The 17,740-nt window shown below is 45.6% G+C and overlaps 1 protein-coding gene across 5 annotated transcripts in view; it reads right to left on the minus strand.

The window, feature by feature from the left end:
- Positions 1-13,801, minus strand: part of NDRG3 (NDRG family member 3) — a 60,852-nt gene extending 47,051 nt beyond the window's left edge. For 2 of the 5 annotated variants that reach the window (XM_064730354.1, XM_064730352.1), the window contains exon 1: positions 11,150-11,234. The gene's annotated coding sequence lies outside the window, so the exon portion shown is untranslated. Of the gene's footprint in view, positions 1-11,149; positions 11,248-13,611 lie in introns of those variants that run through there. The other 3 variants (XM_064730356.1, XM_064730353.1, XM_064730355.1) reach the window with 3 other exon arrangements.
- Positions 13,802-17,740: the final 3,939 nt, after the last annotated feature.

Below are 17,740 nucleotides of genomic sequence, written 5' to 3' on the forward strand. Positions count from 1 at the left end.
TTCCTCAGGGAGATCTATCAGAGTTTCTCTTTGGAAGTGTGCCTTAATGCTGCCACAAACCTTCATAAATGTTTATGCAACCTTTGACATAATGCTCTGCTTCCCCCATCACTCCCAGAGTTGGGAATTTCATTAAAAATATTTTACTACATAATTTTAAATCCAATGCTCATATACTTCTCTCTTGACCTCAAGTTGACTACAACTTTTTTTTTTTTTTTAATTAGCCCTTTCATGTACATTTGCTCCATTCGTGTATGAGCTATGTTAGGAGCTGCAAAGAGAAAAAGTATCCATCCACTGCAGAGAAATCCTATCCTCTCCTCTCCTTGTCTAAGAGTTTGATGAAACAAAGGGTGCAGAGGGAATCATCACAGGCTCAGGCATTCATTTATTTTCAAAACAATGGCTTGATCTGGTTTAGTTGAGTAAGTTCATCATGATCTCTTTCTGGGCTGTACTCTTGGTCTTCTTGGACCCTTCAGGCAATGCTTCCTATGTCAATATTACTCCATACAGTGAAGTCAGAGACCGGTTCCTTCCATCTATCTGAACCTCCTGTTTGGCACAGGAACACAAATTTTTGTTTCGCAATTCCTTTACCAAACCACGCATTGGGATTAAGTAGTCTTGTTTCTCTTGGGATCTTTTGAGTCAGTGTGAAATAACTTTGCATTGAATGAAGGGACCAACAATTAATTTCCACTGAAGCTCAATACAGTGGCACGTGATACACTCCTGTTAAACATTCACCTCAGTTAGAGATTAAATGTTTTGATTTTCCTCCAAATGAAGATGTAATCAGGGAAGAAACCAAGAAAGAGGTAAAAGCTCCAAGGCTGCTTCTCCTGCCATGCCTCTGCAGACAGCTTGGAGGAAAATAGAAACTTCACCATCACCGGTTGAAAGCTGTTTTCTACCTTCTGCTATGCAATCAGCAGTAATAAAAGTCATGGCTCCTCATCAAGCCACTGCAGGAGAGAAACAGCACAGCACCACACAGACTGGGGTGACTCTGTTAATGCAGGTGCTCAGAGGAAGAAGCAGTAGCTGTCATTGTTAAGATGTGATTGTTAAAAATTAGCAGTATACAGGCATGCCAGTGAAATAAGGATGGAACTTTCTCACAGTTGCTCAGAAACCACTGCAGGCCTTGTTCGCTTGGCCAGACAAGAGAAAGAAATCCCCCTCCTGCTGCAAGTGCCCCCAGGATTCAGAGGCATCAGAAGATGCTAGGAGGAAGGCACCTCTGCTCCCCACACCCTGGCTTTCCCTGCACCTCTGATCCACCAGGCTATTGAACCCTGCTGCAGGGAAGCAGAGACCAAGGGCATGGAACAAGTCCCTTGATGGATGGAAAGTGCCAGTCTTGAAAGCTGAGGTCCCAGACCCTGGAATCACTGCTGCTCAGAACCTTGGTGTTTCCTTAAAAACACAAAAGAAAATGTGAGTCTAGTGATTAAGGATAGGCTAAAAATACTTCAGACTTCACAAAATGAAATGTTTAAAGATCAGGATTTAAACTCTGTGAGCTTTTCCTTACTGAATGTTTTGACAATACAAAGACTGTATTTGCTTAAGTAATTTTTGGGCCAACAAGGTGATTGATGATGGCTTCTGCATAAGCATTCATTTAGGATAAAAATAGCATAAGTGCCACGTTTATAATCAATCCATAGCCCAGAACAGTTGAAGACTAGAGATCTGAGAAAACATTAATATATCACACCAGTGAATAAAACTATTGGAAAGCAAGATATCTGTGTTACAACACTTTTCAGTTCAGAGAATCAGTGATCAGATAACAAATTAAGCTTTCTGGTGCAATGTGCAAAGCCATTCCAATTTTTTTCCCCAAGAACTACTATCTACCAATGAGAGAAAGCAGAGAGATTCATGTTCTGGAAACCTCCCCAAATGGCTGAGTGATATGTGCCTAAACAGTTACTTTATGAAAATGAAGTACTGACAGTATTTCTCCTGCATTTATACACAGTTTAAAATTCATATTTCTATTCTACTGTAATTCTAATTTCTTCATAGCTTACTATGCCATACAAGGGACTTTATCTATTTCTTATTTCTTCCTTTTTTTAAAGGGAGCACAGGCTTCTCTGGCTGTTTTATTACTTTTATTGTTAAGAAACTCCTGTCTTTATTAAAGAAAAATAAAACAATTGAAGTCAAGAGGGGAAAAAGCAGTTATCTTTTATAAGGCCCAAGGAAAAACATGCATTACTCTTCTACTACTGACAAAAAAAAGACAATAAAATGCTCAGTGAATGTCTCCTCCATCTGTCTGAGAAATCCTATGCAGCACAATTTCCAAAGCTGGCATTTGAAGGCTGTCTTGGGCTTGTTTCACAACCTCAAAACATGTTTTTAAACAAGGAAAAAAGAAGAAGAAAGTTTTTTCCCCAGATCAAACCAGCTCTTGAGGACATTTCCTGAAGCTCAGCATCAAGAGACGCAAGCACTGAGCTCACTGTCCCTTCCCAAAAGCTGCTCCTGCGCTGCCTCCCAGCGCTGCTGGAATTGCCACAGAAATTCTGCTTCCTTCAGGATATCACAGTTAAAAAAAAAATAAAATAAAATAAAGGCAAAATGGCAGACTCCTTAAACAATGTTCAGTAAGGAAATATAATTATCTAACACCTAAAACCACTGCCAGAAATGGAATGCATTCATGAGGAACAGGCACCAGACCCCCCCTCCTGAGAAACCAACTGGTAAACTCTGCAAATAGTTTTAAAGACATTTTTATACTGGTGTGAGTGTAGCATACATATAATTATAGTAGCCTGGAATTCCCCTTGAGAAGACTTCATTTAGGCCATTACTACCAAATGTCACATCAAAAGCCATTGCTCACAGTGTAAGCTCCACACTATCCAAAGGGCTTGATGGGTTCATTATTCTTTTGAAGCTTCTGAAGTCCACATGACCAGGCTGCCCTGGTGCTGACACTGCTGTTTCCCAGATTTCAAGAACTGCTCAAATACCTGGATACAGGCCTGTCAGACCTAAAATTCAGAAACTATTGCCAACATTCCTATGCATTTACAAAGAATTAATGAAGACATAGTCTACATCAATAGGAAACCAAACAAACAAAACCAGGAAAAAACATTTGGTTAAGAAAGGCACAAGAAGTCTCTGTTACTACTTTGGTATGACTATCTCAGGCCAGAGGGGAACCAGAAAGGTGGCATGTCCTTAAGACTGGAAAAGATCTCTAAGATTATTCAGTCCAATAACTAAAACACTAAATCATAAAAAATCTTCCATTTTCCACCCAAAGTATATCGATATATCAGAAAGTAAGATTTGGGCAGGGGGGTGGTGGCAATCAAGTATGACAGCATTTTTTATCCCTGCATCTCCACCTGCTTCCCAGAATGCCACCACAGAATTTCAGAAGCACCAGGACAGCCCCCAAGGAAATCAGATCAGCAAAGATTTTCAACTTCCTTGCAGGTCCGGGGTGAGAACTGGAACAGTGGATGAGTGACAGGGAGTGCTGCAGTACAGTCAACTATTTTTAAAGCAAGTAACACCTCTGAGTAACCATCACAGACCTGAGATGGCTCCTTCCCTTGGAGCACAGCCACAAAAAATCAGTCAGCAATTACTATGACCAAAGAGTCTGGTCACAGATCCTCTGACCACATGCAATACATCCAGACAAGCACATATTCAAACACCAGGACAACAAAAAACAATCTGGCCTGAAGTTTTTTCAAAAGCTCCAACTGCAAGCATCACACTTTGCAATTCCACATAAATAACTCTTTTGCATGTTGGAAACAGGAGAAATGCTCATATTTTTAAGATTTGAACTGCTGCTGAAGAGATCAGAAAAAAAGCATTTGGAGAGCAACAGAGCTCATCCACATATGGAGGTGCTTCCTGAAGCTTGGCTGGCAGTGGGAAATACTTTGAGTTGTTTGGGGCATTTTAGTAGAAGCTTAGAAAAACTTTGTGATCCCTTGAAATCACAGGCAACTTGTCTCTGGCTCCTGCCTCATGTGGTCAACCCCACAACTGAGTCCAGGGGCAGGATAGCCACGAGCTCCAAGTCTATTTAAAGCAGTTACAAATACAGAAATTAAGTGTCCAAAAGGAATTGAATATCTGGGCAATGGTTCTGCTCACTGTGGCAAAAAAAAAAATTTTAAACCTTTATTCTCTTATGTCAAGACCCCCACCACATAGGGCAGCATTCCCAGGCTGGGGTTCACCTGGATCTCTGCAGCACACAGCCCATATTGCTGCTCCTCCCTGTGGTGGAGGCCTTGCTTTTTCTTCAGTGGGGCAGTGGGAAACAACAGAATGACACCTAAGCAAAGGTGACCTGAACTACTCCATTAGCTCTTTTTCTACAAAGCTACAGCCCCCTCTGTGCTTTTGTATTCACTCTGCTGGAAAAGTCCAGCCCTTTTGCAACTTAGACATTTGTGCTGAAATCTTGGCAATGACAGGTTAGTAACTGAAAAATGTCAGTTGAGAGCCCTAGATCATGCCAACTCCTCAGTTACAATAATTCAGTTCTACAGCACGAATTAGCGTGGTGCCCGACACCACCAAGTCACATCACAGCCAGGGACACAAGCCAGGCTACAGCCCAGCACCACGGGTGACACAGGCAAGCCAAGGACTCACCAAGGACACATCCTGATGGACAATTTTCTAAGCAACAACGACTTCCTTATGTTTCTTACAACACCACAGCAGCAGCTACAGTGGTTGCATGATATAGGCATTGCACAGTTTAAAATGCTGAATAATGTCCTCACTTTGAACCAGCAGCCTGGTGGTCCCGCAGTTCTGCTCTCAACTCCAAAGCAGTCCTGGAGCCCCACAGGCACTTGACCACGCTCACCTGTGTGGGGATGGAGCAGAGAGGCCACTCACCGACCAGCGACCTCACAGACTGTTTAATAAACATGAATTGGCAGGAACACCTGGTGAGTGCTCCATCCACCTACTGCTAGAAGTAATAAAAAAAAAAATCTCACTGATTTTTTTTACCCCAATAGTGAATGCTTCCAATTAACTACTTAAAACATGTCAGGAAACAAGAATTTTATTCTGTGGCTCAGCTAATCCACATGAAGATTTTCACTAAACTCTGTGCCTTTCTTTAGGTCAGCCAATGGATCAAGCCCAAAGGCATTGTAAAATGAGAAAAAAAAAATCTTAACGGCCTTTCCTGAGGGCCATATGATATGTATTTGATAACCTTTTCAATCAAACTAAAGGAGAAAAGAAGTTTAATTTGTAACAAGGGCCATTTCTTTCTGGAAAACCATATCAGAATGAACTGCATAAGCAAAATAGCAAATGTAGAGCTCTTATACAATGATTAAAACCACTTCTTTGTCAACTGAGCAGCTGGTCCTTGCCCAGCACTCCCAGCACTGTTGTATTAGTTCTCCACCAAGGCAGAGACAAACCATGCAGCATGTAAGCTGGCAGAACAGAAAAGCAGACTTAAACCACTCCCCAAGTCACATCTGCCATCTGGAAACAAGCTCTCCTTTTCCAATCTGAGTCATAAAACTACACACTTACACAAATCAAGCTTTTCTTTCTACCTATGCAAAGGCAGAAATAACATTCACATTGTGAAAGGTTATTTCACGATGTGAAGGTTATTTCATTCCCCCACCCCCAGATTCTATTGGCTAAGTAGTAGCCAAAACTACCACAGCGAAAAGAAACTGTTAAAAACACAAGCACCTAACTTCAGTTTCCACACAAAAACAGACCAAAAAAACCCTCAGCAGAAAACTACTACATGTGACAACAGTACTGGAGAATCCAGGCAAATTTTCAAGAACAGATCTGAAAAATCAATTTAGAGAACCGAAATTTCAATAAAGATCTATGTCCTTTGTATTTATAAAACTTAAATGTACACAGACACCAAATAATTCTACAACACACTATAAGGGTATCAGCAGCAAAATTTGTGAATTTCCAGTTATATTTTTTAAGTATTTATTATGCTTATAAATAAATTACAATAAAGTCCATATATAGGATAAAAAGTATTACTAGATCCTCATTAATTTCCATAATGCACTAAACCCCTTCCTTAATCACCGTCTTTGTTTAAGGAATTCCAGAGGTTAACCCAGGGTCAGACTGGTTATCTGCCTCAGCACAGAGAAACCATCAAAGACACAGTCACAAAATCAACTGAATTAGGATCTAGGTGTAATTCATACACCAAGCTGTGTCAGTCTAACTACAGCATCAATTGGGATCATCTGAACTAGGAAGTGCATGCACAGACACCAGCCTGCAGCCCAGCCCATAAGGTCGCAGTTTCAGTCAGCAGCAGCAAGCACAGATCTGCACTTACCCGACTGAACTGATTCTAATTAAACCCCCACATGTGTATATACTGCCAGTACAACACCACTAAATCAGCATCAATTTGTAATTTGTTGGGCTCATTTTCAGCCCAAGCTGATTGCAGACTGGGCTCACGGAGGGCACAGGGCAGGCAGAGCCTTCCCCGAGAGCCAACATCGACAGCTCCAGCAAAGCCGAGCGGGAGAGCCCGGCCTGCACCAACACCAACACGCAGCTGAAAGCACAGAGGGGCATAAGTGCCAATCCTCCCAGGGAGAGAGACTGCAAGGAGCCTTTTGCAGCACTCTACCATAAACTGTATTCATGAAGTCCAGAAAAACGGGCAAGGAGCAGTGAAAGTCTCCCGAGGATACAAGCTATGCTGAGAACAAAGAGAAAGGCTGGCTGAAGATCTGCAGGAAAACCCTCTGAGAGTTATAATGGAGAAATAAAACAACAGATTAAGTTCAGCACAAATAAAGTTCCAGTCTGAAGATACATTGTCCTTATTTCACATATAGAGTGGTGTGCTCCAAACTGACCATTAACATTCAGAAAATCTTGCTGGAGTCACAACAGATTGATTAAAGCATCAGTTCAAAGACACTGAACACATGAAAAAATAATGTTAGAAAATTATAAGTAATGAAACTACCATATAAAAATATAGAATGGCTACATCTTAAATCCTGGATGCAGTGCCTGCTCCTTCCTTTCAAGGGAACATAATGGAAAGGAAAATATTTTTTAAAAGAAAACAAGGTTTGAAAATACAAATGAGAAATAATCAATGAGGCTAGGGTTCTTCTGCCTGGAAACAGAGATTGCTGCAGTGACATACAACAGAAACCTGTAAAATCATCAACTGAATGGAGAAGGTAAATTGAGATCAGTTATTCACTGTGTCCAAACAATACAACAGCTAAGAGATAGGAAATTAAGCCAGCAACTGTCAAATTCAAAATAAAAAAAGAGGTAGTCAGCACCTACAAGGTGATGCTGTGCTCTGGAAAATCTCCCCTGGGATGTGGCAGTGCCTTACATTTAAATGGATGGGAGACAAGGGCTAGTTCACAGAAGAAAAGTACATTTATCACGAACAAAATAAAAGCAAACAACATCTACCTCTTGATATCCTACAAATGACAAGAGACAGGAGGGCCATCAGGCAAAGGTTTATATTACACATCCTGATCTTATGATCTGCTCTTTTCTAACAGTGACCAAAAATAAGTGTTCTTACATGACAAAAATCAATTATGTCTCTGGTACTCCTCAGACCTTTGTTGAGCTCACTCAGCTTACTTACCTGGCAAAAGCTGATCTTCTGGGGAGATGAGGACACACAGGGGCTGGATTAGCACTCTGATTATTCAGCAAACTGAACTGGGTCAGGAAAACCTCCAGTAAATGCAGAAGGTGGTACAAGAGATAGCAAGAATATGTGACCACACCTTTGGCATGGAAGCCAGTCTTTTGATCAGTTTAAGATGTAACACACAGCTTCATCACCAAAGCAGAGATGAAAAGGAAGTAACTGGTTGCCTACTTTCTCTTTTCAAACACACAGGTAAAAGCCACAATTCCAGCTCTTGTGGACAGAAAAAATAGTGCAGCTACACATCTTTAGTCCATCTGCTAACTACAAAGAGAGTCTGGTTTATATATGACCAAACAGTAAATGTTACTTTAAAATTAAACATTACATTTATAACCTCTCCTAGTTTTATATTACGTAAATAAGGAAAACCCCTTTGGGGAACTAGGCCCATTGTAAATACAGAAATGCATCCAAGTCTGGAAAGGACAAGAGCCAAATGAAAACAGAGCTATTCCTTCCATGCTTCCCACAGCACTCACTGGATTACCATAATAAATGGTGCTATACCAGTCACAGAATACAATGGGATATGACCAGATAGAAAATGGTGAGTGATCAATAAGGTCATTAAAAATCCATAAATTCCATTTATAATCCAGAATTTACAAGAGCAGACCTGAAAACCAAGTGAGGTTATTGAAGCCTCTCATCAGCTCTGCTTTGCACAGCAGTAGGCACAGTTACCCAACCCTTTCACAGCAGGACCAAATCACAACTGCTCTGCTTAACAACGGGCCGGACTGGCCAGGACACTGAGAATGCCCAGAGAGAAGCAACACAGGATTTTGTTATTCCTCCCAAACCACATAAAGATGAAACCACTGAGGAGTAGTGAGACACCTAACAGGACCACTGTCTTCAACATTACACAAGGAAGCTACCAAACCACTCCTCAGGCTCCTGGAACCATCCCAGGTTAAAACAGGCCATCATATTCACAGACTGAAACAGCCTGAGCCAGCCCTGCACAGTGCCCAACACGGGCAGCACTGACATATGTACTTTTATCCAAGACACAGCTGACACAATGAGCACAAGATAAGCTCTGCTCAGGGAGGGTTATGGTGTCAGCACTGCCTATGGAAACAGAACTGAGGGTTTGGCTTCACCATTTTCCAGGAACAAACTAAGATACTGTTTGTGAGAATGAAAATGAAGTAATTAAAAATTAAAACCCCTAGTCTCTTCTTAAACATAAAAACAATCCCCCCCAAAATTTAAAGCTGAATTGCTTTCTTTTTTGTTTTTATTTTCATCTTTAAATTATACTACAATTATATTTTTGTGCTTCTTACTGAAATACCTATATGTTACTACTTTGCTGTAATGCTTCCCTTGAGCATATCATAGAAGAATGTTTAAAAAATTCTCAGAAGTATCTCTAAAAAGATTTTCTAGCGTATCTTTAAGGAATCATACTACATGTTGTATGCAATAAAACTTCTGAAATCTAAAGGTACCACTACACTTACACTTTCCAATGGAAAGCAAGCACTGAGGACTGTGTATGACCAATGTGAAATAAGAGCTGCAAATGGGTACACTGGAGGGTTTCTGAAGATGAGATTAGAAAAATCCAAATCAAACACCTTTATTAATTTCAATTAATTTTTAACCTCAGATGGAAAATGAGTAGCCAGGAATATACTTACAGGCTCCAATAATGCTGCTTCGAGCAGTTGTATAATTTTAATTCTATAATACTGTTTAATTTTCATTGTGTAATATTTCCAGCTTCTACCTTTGCAAACATCTTCATACAAGGCAAATATAAGGCACATGAAGCTGCTGCCCTAAGACACAGTACTTTGTGTGTCACACAAGGCTCAAAATTCCAAATAACTGAAACTGGAACAGTCATTGCCCATCTTGAGGCCCCTCAACAATTCCCGGTCCAGTGGCCAATAATCCAGATGAATCCTACTGATATCACTTTGCTTCTTCAGTACTCTGCCCCAGTTCACGAAGCGAGACATCTGGTAAGGTCTGCTCGCCTAGCCCAAGGAAATTATTGTGCTAGAAAACTTCCATGTTAATTTTAAATTGAGCTCCCTCACTCTACATCACCTTTCTGCTTTTTCCCACAGACTGATGCTCTGCTGCTGCTGCTGCACCTGGTTTGCCAGGCTCCATCATTTGGAAGACAAATGTTTCTACAGACAAGGCAAAGCAGAAGCTAAAGCAATGAGCCTCCAAGTCCTCTGACCATGGGAAACTCACAAGCATGCCTGACACACAAAGCAGAACCAGATTCTTCATAGAATGGCCTGGGTTGGGAGGGGCCTTAAAGCTCACCCAATACCAATCCACCTGACACAGGCAGGGACATCTTCCACCAGACCAGTCTGCTCCGAGCCCTGTCCAACCCAGCCTTACATACTTGTATTCCACTCCTCTCCACTTGTAACCCCCATCCTCTCATCACCTCAGTATTCAAACACAAAAACTCCTCGGGATTTCCCAGACGCAACCCCCTGATCCTCACCAGACAGCTCCGGTTCTCTGGAGCAAACACGCGTGTGACCAAGTCACAACCTCACGGCAATTCCTGCTGTGACTGTACTTTATCCCGACACCATCGCACAGCGGCTCCAACACCCCCAGAGCCGGCGGGCAGCGGGACAGGGCTCACAGCCTCGCTTGTTCTGCAACACCCCATCTTCTGTAGCGCCCTTTACAATGATTGTCTTCAAGGTAGCAGAAGCCTCTGATTTCGAGACAACGTATTTAATTACTCCTTGTGACTTACACTAAATACAAAATATTCATTAACAGAAAAAAAGAGACATGATGCATCAAGCCAACGAAAACCTTCAAAAGCTATTCCCTTCCCATTCATATCCCTACAAGGCTGGGGCGAATTAAAGATAAACACCCAGTCTGCGTTGTCCGAACTAAATAATACAAACGAGAATTCTGAGATCTGAATACCATAAAGAAAAGCTGTAAATTGAAAGAAATCAGAACGCCCGACGCACTCCCGTCCGTTATTTACATGAAAAAGCCATCTCCGCAATAACCTCAGGCACTTCCGAGGCGTTTCCCCCACTCCCAGCGCAGCCCGGCGTGACGAGGATCATTTCCCACTCCTGCGGGGGGAGCGGGTCCCTGGGCCGGCGCCTCACAGCGGCGCCGGGCTGCGCTGAGCCCCCCTCCCTCAGCGGCGCGTCTCGGCGGGGGACGGCGGCGGCACCAACCCCCCTCGCGGCGAAATCACCCCCGCCGGCGCCGGGGCGCGGCGGGACACACAGCGCCCGCGGGCGCGGTTGCTATTGACTCCGGCCCGCCCGCCGCTGCCGCGTGGCACCTGCTGCCCAGGGGCAGCCGCGCGTCTCGGAGCCGCAGCGGTTCCGCGGGGTCCCGCGGGTGCGGGGGGGATCCCGGCGGGGCCGGCCTGGGACTCACCTGGACCGCGGTACCTCCGCACTCCGCCCGCCGCGGCACGGAGCTCTCTGCGCCTGCGCGGAAGCCGCCCCTGCGCGGGGTCGGGACTACAAACAACATGGCGCCGCCCCCCACCGCCCTCGGGCGGCGCCTCTCGCAGCTTCCCCCTCCCGCCGGCAGATGGCGCCGCCTCGCTGTGCACGCTGCCGGGCCCGTCCCAGCCCCGCCCCGGCCGTGAGGGCACCGCGGGCGGAGCCGTGCCGTTTGGGCTCGGGACTACGCCGGTGCTGCCGTGGCTCGGTAGGGTGACCTCCTGTTAGCACGGCTGTCCCTCCGTCCCCGCTCGAGGGCCGCAGCCGTACCCGTCCCATAGCAAGCTCGCTGCCTGTCTGGCAGCGCTCCGCGGAGGCCGCGTGCTATCCTCCACCTCCTCCTGCCTTTCCCCCTTTCTAGGGACGTCTCCAAGTGGAAGCACTCCCTTCCCGGAGTAGTGTGGCATTTCAAGGGCCTCTCACCTTACCCTCGGTGGGGCCTTACCCTAAACATTTAGGATCGAGGTATTTCCCAAACCTAGCCTGTGCCCTGGTTTCTGGTGCCATCCTGTGGTCTTTGCCCTTGAACAAGTCTTGGAGCAAACGGCAGTTCAGGCAGACCACACCAGCTGTATTGACTGTGCCTCCCTACGAGGATCGGGATTTTCTTTGAGATGCCTCTTCAGAAGTGTGCACTCAGTGATCACTGGGTTCAAGCCAGCCTGGCTGAGATGGCCCCGTGGTGGAGCTGAGCCTACCCAGGGAGGCCCGAATGGCCAGGCCAGCCTCACCTGGGAGCCCCAGCCCAGCCTTGGAAAGCGTCATTGCTGCTCAGCCCAGTGCCCTCCTCCCTGCCTCCCTTACAGGAAGGTGTCTGTCTCCAGCTGTGCCTTCTCAGCTTGGCTCTGAATGGACCTTGGCTTTTAAGTAGCTTGTCCCTTGGGCACACCCCTACAATGTGTATTACACCCCACCAACCTTATTCTAATTGGACAATTTTTTAATTACATATATTTAACTTTTGTTTCATATAGATACTTTTTCATATAAAAGCCATTAAATAGTACCATGACAAGTAATGTCTGCCCCTTCTTGCACAATACCAAGCATAATTCCAGCTCTTTGTAATACCTTTGAACTTGCTTGGGCTACCAAGAGCTAGAGAGGAAGGAAGAGGAGATAAGCATGGACTTGTGCAGGCACTATAAGCAGAAATATCAATACTGCTGTTTACATTTTTAGGGATTATGTAAACTAGATGAGCTAGTTTGAACAGAGGTAGAAAGAGGGGAATTTCCTGCCACACCACTGTAAATCATTGTCCTGGCTCTCTCACCCAGGAAGCTGCTTTTAGGCTATCTAGTGTGGATGGTCCCTACAGTCCTTAATGTTGTCCACATGGATTAAGTGCTGGAGTTTATCCAGAGAAGAGCAACACAGCTGGAAAGGGTTTGCAGCACAAGATCATGAGGAGTGGCTGAGGGAGCTGGAGGGAGTCAGCCTGGAGAAAAGGAGGCTCAGGTGAAACTCTGCAACTCCCTGACAGGAGGGTGGAGCCAGGCTCTTTTGTCTGGCAACAAGTGACAGGATAAGAGGAAATGGCCTCAAGTTTCTACCAAGGGAGGACTAGATTGTATATCAGGGAAAATTTCTTCACTAAAATGATAGTCAGGCATTGGAACAGGCTGCCCAGGGCAGTGTTGGAGTAATCACTCCTGGAAGTGTTCAAAAAATGTGTGGATGGGGCAGCTGGGTGTTAAGGAAACTGCCCAGTCTGACCCATTCCCAAGACTCTCTGGCAGTCACTCCTCCACTGTGGAGAGCCTGGTTCAAGTATGCCTTAAAGAAATATAGAAGCCTGCTGTAAAAGCAGCCTTTCCCAGGCTTGATCCTGTAAATAATTAGGTTCTCAGCTACCTTCTATATCAACAACAAGTTTCTCAGGCCGTTCTGTCCTTGGCTGCTACTGGGAGCAGACAGTCAGTCTGAGAACAGAAACTGAACAGACAAGAGAGAGAGAGAGGGCCTAGGAGCTTTAGCCCAGTGCACTCCAGCCCTGGGCCCCTCATAGCTAAGGCCCTGTTTGTAGCAGCAAGGAAAGGTAAAAGGTGTGACTATCTTACTACTAATTTGCAGTCTACCTCTTCTGTGTGTAAGAGGAGTTTTCACATATCTGAGCAGGAAAGGAAAAAACCCAAAGCTTATGAGAATGAGTATGAAATACATATAAACTAAGATAACAGATTTAAGTAGCTTAAAATTAGAGCAGAGCTACCAAGAGTTAATTTGGTCTCGCGGCGTGCGTGTCGGAAGGGGGACCGAGCCCCCCCGCGCTGAGCTCGGCGCGGCTTCTTCTGCGCTGGGGTGCTGGTGGTGGCTGCCTGGCGCTGGCACGGCTGCTCCCCCCGCGGCGGCCCCGCTCCCCCCGCGGTGGGCTCTTTGTTTACTTGCCGGCAGGTTGACTCTGCTGCAGCTACTGCTGGCCGGGTCGCTCCCGCCGCACTGCTCGGCTCCCTGCGATGTCGGAGCGGGCGAAAAAAACTTATGGTCTCACGGCGTGGCGGCGGCTCCGCTCGGCTCCCGCTGGGGCCAGGCTCGGCATGCTCGCGGCACTGCTGGTGCTGGTACTGCTGGTGCTGCTGGGCGTGGCGCGGCTCCCGCCGCTCTCGTCTCCCGCGGCGGCTCCCGCCGCTCTCCCGCGGCTCAGCTCGGTTCCCGCCGCGCGGCACGGCCTCCCCCCGCCGCTGCCTTTGTTATCGCCGCTACAGCGCAGCACTACAGGCGGTCGCTCGGCGCGGCTGCTCAACGTCTTGACAGGTTTACTTCTCTCCCATGATAAATCACCGAATTCACGCCATCCCGTTAAGTCGTAAACCATATGGAGGATAAGGAAAACCCTTTTAGCATAGCTATCAGTCCAAAGTCCCGTTAAAGCCTTTTGCAAATTCATCCCCTTAATCTGTCTCTTTTGTAAAAAAGCAAATAAAAGATCATATGCGACTTGCCTTTCCATTACCTCTAAATAGCGGGTTTTTGCAGCTCTTTCTAGGCTTTGTGCCGCACGTATCAGTCGGGCTCGTCTTTTACGATCACCCGAGGCACACGACGCGTATCAGCTTCTTTTTTATCCCTTTATTGCGTCTTCCTGCCGCCCCGCTGCATAGGACCTGACCCGTTTTCCAACTCCACGTGGTGCCGCAATATCACGTTGGGGTCACCATTATGTCGAAGTGAGGGAGCGACCACCATTGTTGATTTTTCGCATCTGACTCCGGTTTATTCATCAATCCATCACTTTTTATAACCGTGTTAATTAAGTTCATGCATATTGCAAAATCTGAGTTCCTGACAGGCTGTAGAGAAAACTTCAGCTCCTCCTTTTGTTCACAATACCTGAAGTGAGTTTACTGAGACCAAGATCAGTGTTCCCACCATGATATGAAGAGTTCTCAAAACTTTCATCTCTGTTCTCAGACTGACTCTCTGCTCCCAGTAGCAGCCAAGGACAGAACGGCCTGAGAAACTTGTTGTTTATATAGAAGGTAGCTGAGAACCTAATTATTTACAGGATCAAGCCTGGGAAAGGCTGCTTTTACAGCAGGCTTCTATATTTCTTTAAGGCATACTTGAACCAGGCTCTCCACACTCCACCACCAGTGACTTTAACTGCTGGCACTGGAGCCCCTTTGCAGCAGCAGCAGCTCCAGTGAGCTGGGGCGTGCCCTGCTTGACTCCCTGCACTCCCCACTCTCACGGGCACACCAGCTTTCTCAGCAGTTCAACACCAGGTTTCCCATGGGAGTCTCAGATGTCTTGTTCCATAAAGCCATTTATTTCCTGCACACTAACAGAGAAACAGGTTGAGCTTGTAATATATGTTGAGAAACAATTCATGCTATAAAATAATGTATTTTATAAAGATTGTAAAATCCAAACGAGTCTCTGGCCACAAGCAGCCTGAGAGGCAGACTCTATTTGAACTCCGAAATTCCTGAAGGCAGCAGGATAACCATCGGCATTTAGCTTATGAATAGACACACCCAGCGTGATGATCACATCCAAAGACGCCTAAGAGCGATCATTGCCCTGTTGATAACATCGATCAAGATAGCAGGAGTCAACAGAAAGATACGTGTGAATACGCGACTTCCTGGGATTCAATCAACACTGGCTATCAACCAGGAAACAGCGATTGTCCAGCTCTGCACAGTGAAAGAACCAACTCTGAAGCAGAGTTACAAAAGAAACTTGGAGTCCTCCGCCTCAGGCATAATAAACAGTATAAAACATCCCCACTAGAAGTGGCTCTCATGAACGGGGAAGGGTCCGATGTGATAGAGGTCGGATCCAGGCTCACCCAGCACCGAACCCAGGCTCAACACTGTCTCTTTGGCTGTGGTGGTTTTGACGACCGTATTTTGGTTGTGGAAAAAGATAAATAAATCTTTTCTCATTTTTTGATAAATTAGTGTTAGAAATTATCAAATCGTGAGCCAAACTTAAAAGAAAAATTTAGCAAAGATTTATTAATTTGTCCATGAGACCGAATTTCAGTCGTCAAAAACCACCACAGCCAAGGGTCAGCGTTGAGCCTGGGTTCGGTGCTGGGTGAACACACGGATCTGACCTCCGAATGTCAGAGTCTCCCCTGTTCACAAATGCTGCTTCGCGCAGCAAGCTCTTATACAGTTTATTCTGCCCAAGGCAGAGATGACCGAATGTTCTTTGTGTGGAATGTTCTTTGTGTCTCTTCACATGCAGAACCAGGGCTTTACATGTGCAGAGGTAGACAAAGATCCAGTCCAGGTGTCTAGATGTTGTCAGAGAACTTCGGGGAAGTCAGCATTCACATGTATCAGGGTAGCGCTGTCAATCATTGTGGTAGATGTAATCTTCGAGGCAATAATCACTCTTGACTGGTCCCAGAGACCCGGGGAAGCCGGTCATTATCACCCTGGAAGCTTCTATTCTTACATTAAAAAGCCCAATGTTATCTCAGCATAGTCTGGGAACTAGATGTATATGAATAAGACACTGCTCCTGGCCAGGGTGGTCAAAAGACATAATTTGGATCTTACAATGTTTTATACATTAATAGCATGAATTATCCCTACCATATACCACACAAAGATTTATTAATTTGTCTGCGAGACCGAAGTTCGATCATTGAAACCACCACAGCCAAAGAGACAGCGTCGAGCCCGGGATCGGCGCTGGGTGAACCTGGATCTGACCCCTCGAGTGTCAGTCTCCCTGTTCACGCTTGCTGCTTTGCTCGGTGAGGTTTTATACAGTTTATTCTGCCCGAGGCAAAGATGACCAAATTTCCTTTGTGTCTCTTCACATGCATGGCTGTTGCTTTCCATGTGCAGAGGTGGACAAAGGCTGAGTCCAGGTGTGCCATTGGTTTAGGAGGAGCCGTGTATTCAGCTGTATCAGGTTGGCCCCCCGCTGACTATCTCGATAGATGCAATCTGCAGGGCGATAATCACTCTTGGGTGGCTCTGGACAACCCAGCAAGCCAGCTATCATCGCCCTGGAATCTTCTATTCTTACCTTAAGGCGTAGATCATTATCTTAACTTGTGTCTGGGAACTAGTTGAATCTAAATAACACAGCTGCTCCCGGCCGGGGTGGTCAAAAGACATGGTTTGGATTTCACAATATTTTATACCATACATTAATAGCATGAATTATCCCTACCATATATTACATTAGCTTTCGATTGATCATTTATAACAAGCTGGTGCCACCAAGGAGCAGCCCAACAAAGGACTCCTGGGCTTTTATCCCCTCACAGTCCAAGCTTGTGCAAGTCTTGGCTCTTCCTCCCTAGTCCTCAGCTCTTGCATTGTCTGAGCACCTGGCTGGGCCACAAATCCAGTGCCCTTTATTATGCACAGGGTTGGCATTTCCCAGCCTCCCTTGAGGGAGTTCAATCTGCAGCTGTCCCTGCAGCTGCACCACCAGCTCTGGCACTGAATGGATTCCTCGAGAGGAGGATGTGGTTCAGTGGTGGCCCAGACAGTGGTGAGTTAACAACCGGACTTGATGGTGTCAGAAGGCTTTTCAAACCTCAGTGATTCTGTGATAATTCCATTATTATCTCATCTGTGCCTGTGCTGCAGAACAGCAGTTCAGGACCCCACAAAAGGCAGCTGCATTTGCCCTAATACCACCTCCTCCCCATGTGTTTTTGACTGACCTGTGGGGTTTTTTTCTGCAGTTCTCCCAGAAAGTGTTCATTTCTATTTTTCTCCTGGAAGACACTGAAGAAAAGTGGTGCTGCTGGCAATGTCATGCAAAATTATACACTGAGATGTTGAACATCCAATGTAGCAATAACCACCTTGTGGGCATAGGTGAGGGCTGGGAAGCAGATTGCTCTTTGGCTGTACAGGCAGTCAGGGCTGGGGTTCCTCAGTGCTTTTGGAGTTGTTCAGTCGAGCCAAGTGTGCTCAGTGTGGCTCTGGGCCAAGGCTCCAAGAGGATGATGGAGCTGCTGAGGCCCTGGAAGGGCCAGCTTACTTCACACTGATACTGAAATTGGCCAGAAATTAGCTATCCCGCTTCCTTGGCT

The sequence above is a fragment of the Zonotrichia leucophrys genome, chromosome 20 (assembly GCF_028769735.1).
Source record: "Zonotrichia leucophrys gambelii isolate GWCS_2022_RI chromosome 20, RI_Zleu_2.0, whole genome shotgun sequence".
In the NCBI taxonomy this organism is placed as follows: Eukaryota; Metazoa; Chordata; class Aves; order Passeriformes; family Passerellidae; genus Zonotrichia; species Zonotrichia leucophrys.